Source organism: Crocuta crocuta, unplaced genomic scaffold, assembly GCF_008692635.1.
Source record: "Crocuta crocuta isolate KB4526 unplaced genomic scaffold, BGI_CrCroc_1.0 scaffold229, whole genome shotgun sequence".
NCBI lineage: Eukaryota > Metazoa > Chordata > Mammalia > Carnivora > Hyaenidae > Crocuta > Crocuta crocuta.
In genome coordinates, this window is record NW_027536464.1 from 11,133,586 (window position 1) to 11,147,464 (window position 13,879).

The following is a 13,879-nucleotide window of genomic DNA, read 5'->3' on the forward strand; positions in this document are numbered from 1 at the left end:
GGATATTTCCTAAAAACCAATTTGGGCAGTGAATCGAATTATCCCATCAAATAAGTGCTCCCCCTGAGCTGGAGACAGTGTATTTCCAAACCACATCTGTGAGCACAGGGGCACAACCATGTCTTGGGAGGAGACAGCCATTTGAGCATTAGGAGGAAGTTGAGTTTCCACAGGTCATCCAAGGACTATATGGAAAACAGCTCCCAAATGTTTACACCTCAGTTCCAGAGAAAAACCCTGTGTGATTATGACTGTCTGACAGCTGCAGACTGAGGCTCACACCAGCAAGCAATTTGCTTTAGGGACAATGGGCAAACAGGATTGAAGAAGAAATGGCCTCTGCCAATATCTGGACTTGGACCTATTGCCCCGATAACAATCTGTGCAGCTCAGAGCTTCATTCCCAGGACCTAGCTGGGTTCTTCGGACAACCTAGGTATTTGTATTAGCTTTCTACTGCCATAGTAACACATTCCCACAATGTTAGCAGTTTGAAACCACATTTGTTGTGCCACAGTTCTACAAGTCCAAGGTCCAGGAACATCATGGCTGCAGAAATCAAGGCCTCTGCAGCACTGCCTTCCTTTCAGAAGGCTGTGGGGATAAAGCCATTTCCAAGTTCACTCAGGTTGTTGGCCAAATTCCGTGCCTTGTGATAAGACTGAGGCTCTGTTTGTGTGCTGGTTGTGAGCGCTGGGCCATCCCAGCCTCTAGAAGTCATCTGCATTCCCTGGTTCATGAACCCCTTCATCTTCAAAGCCAGTAATGGTGGCTAAGATCCCTCTCATACTTTGGATATCTTCTGCCTCTTTTTCCACTGCATTTCTCCCTGGGATAACCCAGGACAATCTCCCTACTTAAAGACTAGCAACTTTTCTTCTATCTGCAATGTCTTTTTTGCCATATAACACTAATAAATTAACAGATTCTGGGGGTTACATCATGGAAATCTTTGGGGAGCCATTGTTGTATAAGTCACAATACTCAATATTTTTCAATAAATTAAAAACTCCACTTATTATTATTATTATAAGACACTAATAATATTATCTCCATCATGAAGACTGAATCTAATAGATAGGGACGTGGGTGGATATAGGAGGAAAGAAGAAAACACCATTGAATGTTCATTCTACCCCAGGCCTACAGTTAGGTACCTTCCCAATGAAAGTCTTCCTTAACACAAGGCTTTGTGAAGCAGGCGCATTATCTCTGTGTTCTACTGAGGACGCTGACACTCAAATTTTCAGTAACCTGTCCAGCAGCAGAGCCCTCTCAATCCAAATCCACGTGGTTTTCCTATTTGCAGAGTGTCCTCTTGCTTTGACCAGTATGTTGCACTCCTGTCTTGTCCTGGTTAAGTACCCAGACTCTGATCCAGGTCTGGGACTTACCAGTTGTGTAACTAAACGCTTAACATCTCTGTGCTTTGGTTTCTTCATCTGTTAAAAATGGAGACAATAACGGGGTACCTGGGTGGCTCAGTCTGTTAAGTGACCAACTCTGACTCAATTCTATGATCTCATGGTTGGTGGGTTAGAGCTTCTCATTGGCTCTGTGCTTACAGCTCAGAGCCTGGAGCCTGCTTCAGATTCTGTGTCTCCCTCTCTCTATCTACTCCTTCCCCTCTTGCTCTCTCTCTCTCTTTCTCTCTCTCTCTCTCTCTCTCCCAATAAATAAACATTAAAAAATTAACTTAAAAAAATTGAGACAATACATTGCACCAAAATGACAGCGTATTGTGAGGATTAAGTGAGTTAATACAAGCAAAGCCCTCAGACAGTACTGGGCATTGCTCTATGGGTGTTCACCATTATTATCATTATATGTTTGAGCAATTGGATTTCGTTACCTTTTCACTTATATTTTTTTAAAATATCTTGCCTCTGAATAGTTTTATCATCTCAAGACCTGTCTGTATTCACACTGACGCTTTCAGTCTTTTTTTTTTTTTAATGTTTTGTTTATTTCTGAGAGAGAGACAGGGAGAGAGAGACAGCGTGAGCAGGGGAGGGTCAGAGAGAGAGGGAGACACAGAATCTGAAGACAAGCTCCAGGCTCTGAGCTGTCAGCACAGATCCCGACATGGGGCTCGAACCCATGAACCGTGAGATCATGACCTAAGCTGCAGTCGGACGATTAACCTACTGAGCCACCCAGGCGCCCCTGACGCTTTCAGTCTTAATCTTCCCATATAAGCCCTACAGGATGACAGAGGAAAGTGATACTGGTGAGAAAATACTTTTAAAATGATGGCTTTGCCTAAGTAATAAATCAAGGAGAACATGTATGTTTTTGCCAGTGGGACAGCAGGGGAAGAGCAAAACTTTTACCAGACATAAGGAAGCTCCTCTGGGTTTGGCCAAATGAGACACAAGGTACAGAAAGGAGCCCAGACAAGGTGACTGGACAAGGGAGACCACACACTTAGAAGTGGTGTTGTTCTCTAGACACAGACCAGCCTCCATTCCCCAGTACACCTTTCACATACACATAGGCTGGCCAGACTTCACTGGAATAGCAGAGTGGGCATGGTCTGCACTCAAGATCAATGGGGCTGTGTCCCACAATGATTTCCTTTCAATAGCAGGAGACAGTGCCCATGGGTGATCAAGTACGAGCATGCCCATCCATTGCATAGTCCTTAGACCCTCATTATCCAATTTCTTGCCTGTCCCTCTCTTCCTATTCCTGTGACCCCTCCTTCCTATTGGTACTAAGACCCCAAGAGCAGGGAATACTACTAATTAGACCCAGGATGAACATTCTGGCACTACTTCAGCTGACCACTGTTCTCAATCATTTCACAAGTGGCACCAGACATGAATTCTTTCTTGTCTTTGGACATCAGAGGGAAAGAAATCATTACCAATATGATCTGAATGCCAAGTAATCACCTTCAACATGAAGCAGAAACATGAGTCCCAGGGCAAATACATTCCTCATTGCTGTAACCTAATGAATACCAGAATTGAATCCACATGGAGACGTTTATTCTTTCGCCCACAGTGACTGAAATTTTGCTATATTGAAGGAGCACTAAGAACAGCATTTAAAGAAACAGATATGCAAGGAAAAGGAAATATTTCCATGCTGTCAGTAGTGCGTGAACATTCATTTGATGATTCCATTCTGTGATCTGTTCATAGCAACTGTTGGATCAGATAGCTGTCCAGCCAACAGGCCTCCTCCATGAATTCTATTTCCCTCTCAGGCCATTTGCCAAGAATAACAGATTGAACTTTAACTCCAAGTCTGAAAAGTTTCCCTTTACTGACTAGAGTTCGACCCAAGCCTATTTCCCTAAACTAACTGATAAAATGATCATTTGATGCTATCCTTTGAACAAGTTGTGCAAGCTAAAACTTAGTGAAAACGAAAAAGGAAGCATAAGAAGCTTTTGAGCTAGCAGCAATCCTAACTTTAATTTCAGACACAGTGCACACAATTCACACCTTAGGGTTGCAATAACAAACCTACAAAGCTTCAAAAGTACAGGCGGATATTTCTGAGTTCGTTTCTTCATCTCACACAAAAACCTAAACAGCCATATGTTACCTTATTTTTTTGTGAGAACTGTGATTTACATCCATACATTCCATTTTACCCTGAATCTGGAAATAATTTCCCCTGAATATGAATGCAAAGGCAAAAAAAAGGAGGGAGGGGTAGGGAGTGCTGTGAACACACAGAACTGTGTTTACTTCCCTGTTACTCTGGATACACTTCTATTATAGGGTGTATCTCTTTATATTACAATTATTTATTCAAATCTGTCTACCTGTCTATTCCTCCCATTAACCATAAGCAATGCAGGATTACCAACCAGGAAATATGTGCATGTCCTTAGCATAAGAATCAACAGCAACAACAGAAATGAAAAAATTGAAATATTTGATAACTGATATTTATTTTTACAAAATTGTTGAAATTATCATCACAGGAAAAAAAATTGGTACTTTGTTAGACTTTCTTGCACTTATTTTACAGTTTAGAGTTTTTTTGGATTTGAATCGCATTGTGAATGAAAAAGGCTGCCAAGGAATTTATGTGTCATTCCCTATGAGTTTCTAGAAGAGAGAGAACCTCAGAAATTTATCTTGGTCGAAGATGTTCAAGGATGTGTTCGTAGTACGGGTTCAGTTCTGCCTGTTAAACAGGTGAATGGATGGAAACTGGCGTCTGTAGTTTCTGGCACATATTCAACCCCTTAGTAAGAGTTCAATCAATGTTTGTTGACCTATGACAGTGTGGCAAAGCTTAAGTTTTCTCCTAGAAAATGAATGGAGTAAACAACTGAAAAGTGGAAGCATTCATAGATAAATGTATCAGGTTAGTTACTTGTGTTCTCTCTCTCTCTCTCTCTCTCTGCAACATATCTTTTAACATGTGACCTTCTGGAGCCATGTGACTGACCAGTGGCTGCTACTTTTCTTTACACCAGTAGGATATTTTATTTTCTCCTCTCTATGTTTTTTAGATTATGTTAGTTGTCTAATGACTTGGCCAGATTGAAGAATGATAGCTGTGGTTGGAACGTTGAAGATGCGTGTAAGTTGAATGGACTATGTTCCCAGAGGTGGCACATTATCGAGGTGTGGTTAGGGCTTGTGGTGGCTCATGGCTAAGTAGCACATGATTAAACCAAACAGGGATGGGCAGCAAATAGGAACACTAGCAAAGAGCTGCCACAGGGCAGGTCCAAAAGGAATGATGGACTGACCTGATTGGCCAGAGGACTTGGAAACAGAGGCCAGGGAGCAGGAAATATTTTTCAGGAAAATGGCCATAGCTTCATCACAAGCATGGGCTCAAGGAAGCATGAAAAGGATGGACTGTAGGCAAGGCAGGGACCTAGTAAGAACTTGATGGGTTCCTGTTCTCAAGAACCTGGAAGTGTAGGTAAGTAACAAGGCAAGAATGTAGGCACAGCAGGATTAACAGCCATTTACCAAAATGAGAATGGAAGATGAAAACTCTGTGCCATGAATAGAAGTCCAAATCAGAACCAAGTTGATGCTGACACCTACCTTCAATTCAATGTCCCCCACTCTCAAATCACAGCCTGGAATGAAGAGTGGAGATCTAGATTCCTCAGCACACCTTCATTCATTCCTTCATTCATTTAAAAGATAACATTAAAAATTTTAAAAAGAAAAAGAAGACAAATTGCCTAGGAGGCTTAGACAGTTAAGCATCTGACTTCAGCTCAGGTCATGATCTTGTGGTCTGTGAGTTCGAGCCCCGCATCAGGTTCCCTGCTGACAGCTCAGAGCCTGGAGCCTATTTTGGATTCTGCGTCTTGCTGTCTTTCTGCCCCTCCCCGTCTCACACTCTGTCTCTGTCTCTCTGTCTCTCTCTTTCTCTCTCTCTTTCTCAGGAAATGAAGAAACATAAAACATTTTTTAAAAGACACTCTGTGACCACGAACTCTATGCCAGCCCTTAGCTAGGCACCGAGGACTAGGAGAGATTATGAGGACAAAGCCCAGCAGGGAAAGAGAAAAGAGAACATTGTGCTCTCTCTAGCCATGCCCAGAGTAACACAATGGGGAGGAGGCATCCGAAAGCAGCAACTGAGAAGTATGGAAAGAAAGAAAGCTGGCAGGTTCTAAATGACATTTCAGAGTCACATTAGGTCTTCTCCATGGTTTAGGCTTCTCTTTGCACGTGATCTTCAGTAATTTGACCTTTATGAGGGTGAACTTACCTCTAGTTCTTTCACTAATTACACTGTGGGTTCAGATCAAACTCTAAAGAACATCACTAGGGTCTTAGCACAGCCCAGACAACATCTGTGGTTTTGATTGCCCAGACCTGTGTCATCCTGTCCATGCTCCATCCACCTCCCTGCCCGACATCAGCACCCAATGCCAACTGTTTGAATAAACTGAAAACCAACGGGTCATCTTTGACTTTGCCCTTTGCCTTATCCCTTCTGCTCTCAACAGCCAACCCATCAGCACATTCTTTTTTTTTATTTTTTAAAGGTTTATTTATTCATTTTTAAAAGAGTACTCATGAATGAGAGGGGAAAGGGCAGAGGGAGAGGGAGAGAGTATCCAAAGCAGGCTCCACACTGCCAGCACAGAGCCCAAAGAGGGACTCGAACCCCTAAACTGTGAGATCATGACCTGAGCTGAAACCAACAGTCGGATGCTTAACCAACTGAGCCACCCAGGTGCCCCAAACCATCAACACATTCTATTCAAAGGCCACTTCCAAAATATATCCTGGATCTCTTCCCATCTCTATCTCTGCTGCCACTCCGTAGTACAGGACAAAGATATCTCCTAATATCTCCTACCTATACTATTGCAATAGCCTCTTATCTGGGCTCCTGATTTTATGCACACCTCTCCCTAAATCTACTCCCTGCTAGTCATTTCATTAGCTGCCTAAAGACATCCCTTGGTGACCTGCCAGCTTCAAGAACTTGCTTGGCCCCACCTGCTCCCATGTTCTGTTCCCTAACCCCCGTCACCCTATGCCTTTCCCTCCCTTATCCCCGACATCCCACCTATACCTGCCTTCTTATTGTTGCTCACCTACCAATCCGTTCCCTCCTCAGGACATCTGCAGCCCATGAGTACTCTGCCTGGAATGTTCCTGTCCAATCTGTACATGGCTGGCTTCATCACATGGCTTGATTCAAACTGCCCCTCCTCAAAGAGGTTTTTCCCTTAAGTATGAAATCTTAAAATGTGACCATAAAAACAACCTGTTTGTTATTGAATTGAAATATCTCACTCTCTTGTTTTCTAAGTCATTTTAAGAAGGGTGTCTACCTTCCCCAGTGAAAGTAACCACAAGGAACAGTGACCTATGTAAAATCTTTTATCTTATCAGCTATTAAGTTCATTGGTCAAATGAAGGTGTCTTAACCTCAGATGTCTTCTGTAGGTTAATTTTGCAAATTTCCATCTGCCAATTATGGTAGGAAGTAAGGTCACCAGAAACTCCAGGAAGTTCCAACAGAATCTAACCACTTATGTTTTTAAATCCAGAGTCTGAAGCATCATGTCAGAGTGCACAGAGTACTGGAGTTTGATGTTGCCCATCGCTGCATACAGAGGTAGGACCCACAATCTCCCAATTAGTGCACAATAGCATATTGAACGTTTCAATGCTTAGGGGAAAAAAATCACTGAGCTGGACAGCCATTCCCACAGTCAGGGCCACTGCAAAATCAGATACAGGTTCTATCTTATGATGCTATTAAAAATCTTTGGTAAGGAATGTTCCTCTCCTATTGGTAACAATTCCTACCCCCTTAAAAAGAATGAACTAACAAATCTAACCATGAGTGTCCAAGGTAATAATAGTCCATTTTTATTGGGCCAGAAATCCCATGCATGCATACATTCATAATCTCTAGAACTCACAACCACTGGAATGGTCAGCCTCATTTTGTTACATGAGGATGCCGAGCCTCAAGGACCACACAGTGGGGTGAAGAAAGAGCCCGTATTCAAACTCCTGTCTGTCCAGTTTTAAGCCCTGTGCTTCTTCCACTGCCAACATGCTGTCTCCATTTTCTTTGATTAATTAGTCCAGAAGAACCGAGGTTCACCTAACATCTTTAGGGAGTAAAATGAGCCTTATAATATGAAGGAAGTGAAACAGAAAGGAGAATAAAAAGCAAAAGGGCAGAGATGGTAATAGAGGAGAAAATTGGCACAAACCTTTTTTATTCTTTGTGGTGAAGAGAGTTTATTGGATTTCTAGCAAAATCCACTTTATCTTCTCAATTCAATCAGATTGATAAACCCTCTGAAGATTTATACCATGCTGTCATTGTTTTTCTGACCCATCTGGTGACTGTGATCATGTTCAAACATTAAATGGGAGGAAAATAAATGTGCATTCTTTCTAGAATGGCACACACATATGTTCTCAGCCTGACAAGTCAGATTCAGCTGAAGAAGACACACACACACAAAATGGATCTGCTTAAGCAGGAACGGGCTGAAATCAGTTCCCAACCAGCTGCTTTATTTTGAGCAAAGCTGCATGTAATACTAGATGGGATTAAATATCTCTTTTTCTGATGAGGAGCCAGCCAAATGTTTCCCAGTTTCTAACTTTGTCCCCTTGGTGGATCCCAAAGAGGAACTAAGAGGACCTTCCAAGATATCTTCTGTCTTCTTTGCCAGATCTTTAGCAATTGGAGAAAAATGTCTCTAGGTGAATTGTCTGACAATAAATCACTTCAATCTGCAGAGGACTCGATTCTTTATTGAAGCACGCTGGAGCTTCTGAGAGATTCTTTTTTTATTATTTATTTTTCAGTGAGGTGCTGATATTCATTGGCATTTATAGTGACTTGCCCAAAAAGTTTCTCTGTCTGTCTGTCTGTTTGTCTTTCTCTCTCTGACTGAAGGCACTAATGAGCTAGAGGTAAATTCTCTCATTTGCACAAGAAATTCACAAGAATGTTGTTTTGAAAAGCTTAGATCTGCCTAATAATTTCACGTGACATTCCTGCACATCATTTAAGAAGGAAATAGCTCTTGTGTCCCATTTCACAGATAAGAAACTCAGCCAGAGAGGCATAAATGTTTTTTTTGGATGGCAAATTCTAGAGCTCTGAGACTAAGCCAGACAATGAGCCAGCAAGTTCTTAAAAACCACATTTCTCTCTTTAGGTATGCCTTATGACAGTGTGTGTGTGTGTGTGTGTGTGTTTACGACCACAGTGTTATTTTAAATCCTCCTTTCAGTACATCTGACTGGAAATGACCTAGTGTTTTTTTAATTTTATTTTTGTATTTGTCTTTGATTTCATGAGATAGAATTGCTTTCTACTTGTGATCTCAGATTTTGAGTTGTGAAGTCTTCTGGAACTTCCTGAGGATGAAGAATGCTCGCAAGGGAGGAGGTGGGCATCCGGGCTGCACAGTGGGGCAGGTGCTGACTCACACACTGTTTTAGAAGTAGTCTGAAAGTGTGCCTTTCAGCCGCCTCTGCTGCTCTGCTCATACTTGTATTCCCACAGCCTGTGTTGCTTTTGGAACTGGGAGGTTTTGTGCCAAACCAGCCTGCCAGAGTTTGAGAATAGTCACATGGAAGGTTCTGGAAATTGACCATTAATCGAGTGAGAGAAGAAGTATGAAAAACAACTTCATGGTTCCATCAAATGCCAGGTCACTGACATGTGCATCTGCGGAAAAAACTCAGTGACCCCTTGAAATAAACTGTTTTGTCTCCTGACAATGTTTTCCAACTGTGGCCTTTGTGAATCACCTACATTAAAACCACTTGCAGTGGTGGGAAAGGGGAGGCACAGGGGACTCATTTTCCCCACCCTAGAGGTGGTGAGTCAGAATCTCAAGTGTAGCACCTGGGAATGTGCATTTCCCAAGGTGATTCTTATGCATTTTGATTTCTTTTTTTTTTAATGTTTATTTATTTTTAAGAGAGAGAGAGAGAGAGAGAGCTAGCAGGAGAGGGGCAGAGAGAGGGAGAGAAGGAGACACCAAATCCAAAGCAGGCTCCAGGCTCCGAGCTGTCAGCACAGAGCCCCATGCAGGGCTCAAAACCACAAACCATGAGATCATGACCTGAGCTGAAGTCAGTCACATAATCGACTGAGCCACAAAATTTAAAAATTTTGATTTCTTAAAAATAGCTATTTTAAGAGGTGAATTATCCTACTTAAGAAAGTTCCATCTGATTGAAAATCAAACAGTGGTGAGAAATGAAGGGTACCTTCAAAAACATTTCTTGGCCACTGTGATAATATTTTCTTTCAGCTTTATTGATGAATAACTGACATATAATATGATATAAGCTTAACATGTACAACACAATCATTTAACACATGTATATATTATAAAATGATCACCACCACAATAAGGTTAGTTAATACCTTATCATCTCATGCAATTGCCTTTGTGTGTGTATGGTGAGAATATTTAAGATCTACTCTTTTAGCTTCTTTTAAGTGTATAATACTGTGTATAGGTACCATGCTGAACAGAAGATCCCTAGAATTCATTCATCTTATCACTAGAAGTTTGTACTACTTAGCCAACATCTCCCCATTTCCCCTTCCCCCCAGCCTGTGGTAAGCACTAGCTGACTCTCTGCTTCTATGAGTTTGACTTTTATTTTAGATTCAATACATAAGTGAGATCATACAGCATTTGTCTTTGCTGACTTAATGTCAGTCAGCACAATATCCTCAGGGTCCACTCATGTTGTCATAAATGGCAGGATTTCCGTCTTTTTGTGGCTGAACAATATTCCACATATATACCACATTTTCCTAATCCATTTGTCCACCAACAAACACTTAGGTTGTTTTCATGCCCTGGCTATTGTGAATAATCCCACAATGAATGTGGGTGTGCAGAGGTCTCTTTAAGACAGTGATCTCATTTCCTTTGGATCTATACCCAGAAGGGTGAATGCTGGATCATATGGTAGCTCTATTTTTCATTTTTTCATGACCCTCCACACTATATTCCATAGTGGTTATACCAATTTACAAGTGACAATATTCTTTAAAGCATAAAACATTAGAATATATCTTTGGGCAGAGATTGATTTGATGGCCTGAAAATAGATATCTTGCCTTTGTTTCAGATGTCTTACCATTGTTTTATTACTGTGATAGACACACACATGTTGCCTTTTTGAAATGTGGTTTATTACCACACCATCTGTTCTGGTCATGTGTGTGTATGGCTTTAACTAAGGCTTGCTTCTTCAAACAGTTAGGTCGATGGGAATTTAGTTTCGTTAGTTGATTGATTGGTTAATATCCACCTTTTCTTTAAAGTAATGGTTTTTTTAAGTTTATTTGTTTATTTTGAGAGAGACACAGAGAGCAAGAGCAGGGGAGGGGCAGAGAAAGAGGGAGAGAGAATCCCAAGCAGGCTCCATTCTGTCAGCACAGAACCCAATGTGGGGCTCAAACTCAGGAACTGTGAGATCATGACCTAAGCTGTAACCAAGAGTCTGACGCTTAACCGACTGAGCCACCCAGACACCCCTGATTAATATCCATCTTGTCCCACATTACAGTTGCTACAGATATTAGAACGGATTCCTTATCAAATAGTACCATGGTCTTATTTCCCATATCACAGTGACTTTGTTTATCAACTGGAACTTATCGGCAATTATTTTAATTTATATAATTGTTATTATTTCTTTTTTTTTACAAATAGTTTATTGTCAAATTAGTTTCCACATAACACCCAGTGCTCATCCCCACAAGTGTCCTCCTCCATGCCCATCCCCCCCTCCCCCCACATCCATCAGTCCTCAGTTTTTGTCAGCATTCAAGAGTCTCTCATGGTTTGCCTCTCTCCCTTTCCCCCACCATTTCCGCCCTTCTTCTCCCCCTTGTTCCTCCGTCAAGTTCCTCCTAATCCTCCTATACGTGCAAACATATGATATTTGTCCTTCTCTGCCTGACTTATTTCGCTCAGCATAACACCCTCAAGGTCCATCCATGTTGCTACACATGGCCAGATTTCATTGTTTCTCATTGCCATGTAGTATTCCATGGTATAGATAAACCACATCTTCTTGATCCATTCATCTGTTGATGGACACTTAGGCTCTTTCCATGTTTTAGCTATTGTGGAGAGTGCTGCTATGAACATTGGGGTACATGTGCTCCTATGCCTCAGCATTTCTGTATCCCTCGGGTAAATTCCTAGCAGTGCTATTGCTGGGTCATAGGGGAGTTCTATTGTTAGTTTCCTGAGGAACCTCCACACTGTTTTCCAGAGGGGCTGTACCAGTTTACATTCCCACCAACAGTGTAGGAGGGTGCCCGTTTCTCCACATCCTCACCAGCATCTAGAGTTCTCTGATTTGCTCATTTTAGCCACTCTGACTGGCGTGAGGTGGTATCTCAGTGTGGTTTTGATTTGTATTTCCCTGATGAGGAGGGATGCTGAGCATCGTTTCATGTGTCTGTTGGCCATCTGGATGTCCTCTTTGGTGAAGTGTCTGTTCATGTCTTCTGCCCATTTCTTCACTGGGTTGTTTGTTTTTCGGGCGTGTAGTTTGGTGAGTTCCTTATAGATTCTGGATATGTAATTGTTATTATTTCTAACATAAATAGGAGCTTTTCAAAAACTGTTAGCCAGCCATTTTACTAGAAGAAGAGCACTCAAAGGAGAAAGGAAGATAAAGGTGATTTTCAGTGAGAGGAATTGGGTTGGTATATAACAGGAAACAGAACTGAAATGCATGGCTTGCTTTCTGTCTCCATTGAACTTCAGCAGTCGAGGGGGAGGCCTGGCCTAGCCAACGGGGTTCCCCAAGCCAGGCCTGGAGGAGAAAGCCTCTTCCCTGAGATTTTTCCCAATGTCAAAAAGGTCAAAACCAAATTTGCACAAGACCTAGAGTCCAATTGGCCAAGGAGCTCAGCGATGAAGGAGGCTGACCCAGGAAGTACATCTCCAGGAAGTAAGAGTGAAGTTTGAGTAAAGCAGGAAGGGCTTGGCCTCTTCACAGCAGGTGCCTTTATGTTCCACAACTAGTCTTGATGTGCTAGCTGCTGCATGGGGGCTGAGAAGGCCAGCTGTGTGCCAAGGCCATGGATGGCATACTTTGCAAGTTCTAACAGTGTTCTCAAGCTGTGGGTCTCTGCCCCTTAGTGGATCACAAAATAAAGTATTGGATAGCAAAAGGATTTTGTTATTTTCATGAAACAAGGGAATATGGTAGAATAAATAGTACAAAACAGAAGAGAGAAATACTATTTTGAGAAAGTGTATGTGTGTGTGTGTGTGTGTGTGTGCGCGCGCCTGTGTGTGTTTGTGCCTGTGTGTGTGCTTGTGTCTGTGTCTGTGTATCTCTGTCTGTGTGTACTATTCGATAATGTATTTTGTGTACTATTCGATAAATATATTTCTTATGTCAGGGTCAAGATTGAGAAACAAAATGGTTTTCCAAATAGGCCTTGCCTGCCCTAATCCTGACCATGACAGGCACTGACCAGGCAACATTCAGATACAGTTATGTTTACATCCTGAGTTAGTCTTGGCTCAGTATTTGCTCAGCACCAGTCTCCCTCATGCATGAGACTAGACATAGTCTTGTTGCCTGAAGCCTAGTCAAGGTAAGCTGCCTGGGAATTCACATGGCCTCCAGTTTCAGCCTCTCTTATGACCATCAGAGCACCAGGCTCTTCAACTAGATTTCTATCCTAATTGGCACTCGAGTTCTGAACTAGTTTTGGAAACCTGACCTTAAAATCCAGAACGCTTGATGGGAGCCCTAACAACCTGCTCCATTATTACTTGGTACATCTTATCTTGCCAAGGATGCAAACCCTGTCATTTTACCCCACACATGAGCCGGAGTTCTGAGTTTGCCCATAATCTTCCCTTCTGGACTTACGCCTATTACCATAATTCAGACCATCACTACTACTGGAAACTGGCTACTGATGCCTCCCAGGGCAGCCTCAACCCCCATCTCAGCTGGAACTATGGACCATGATGACTCACCCAGAGCTGAGCTTTGAGATTGGGGTAGAGGAGCGCTTCTCCAAGGGTGGTCCCAGATGAGCAGCAGAAGCACCACACCAGTAACTTGCTAGAAATGCAAATTACAGGGCCCACCACCGACCTACAGCATCAGAACCTCTGGGGATTGAGGCCAAGCCATCTGGGTTTCCACATGCCTTCCAAGGGATTCCTGTGTGCCTTACAGTTTGAGGACCACTGGTTTTGGGCAAAGGGAATTATACTAGGAAATCTATTGACACCTGGTAACAAAGAGAAAACATCTTCTCTCTTCTATTCCCTCACACAGAATGTGATGGTACTGCACTCAAACCACATGTGTTCATGTATTAACCCTTTCATACCTTACAACAGAAATATTCGTGGTCTTGGTTCTTACAGTTT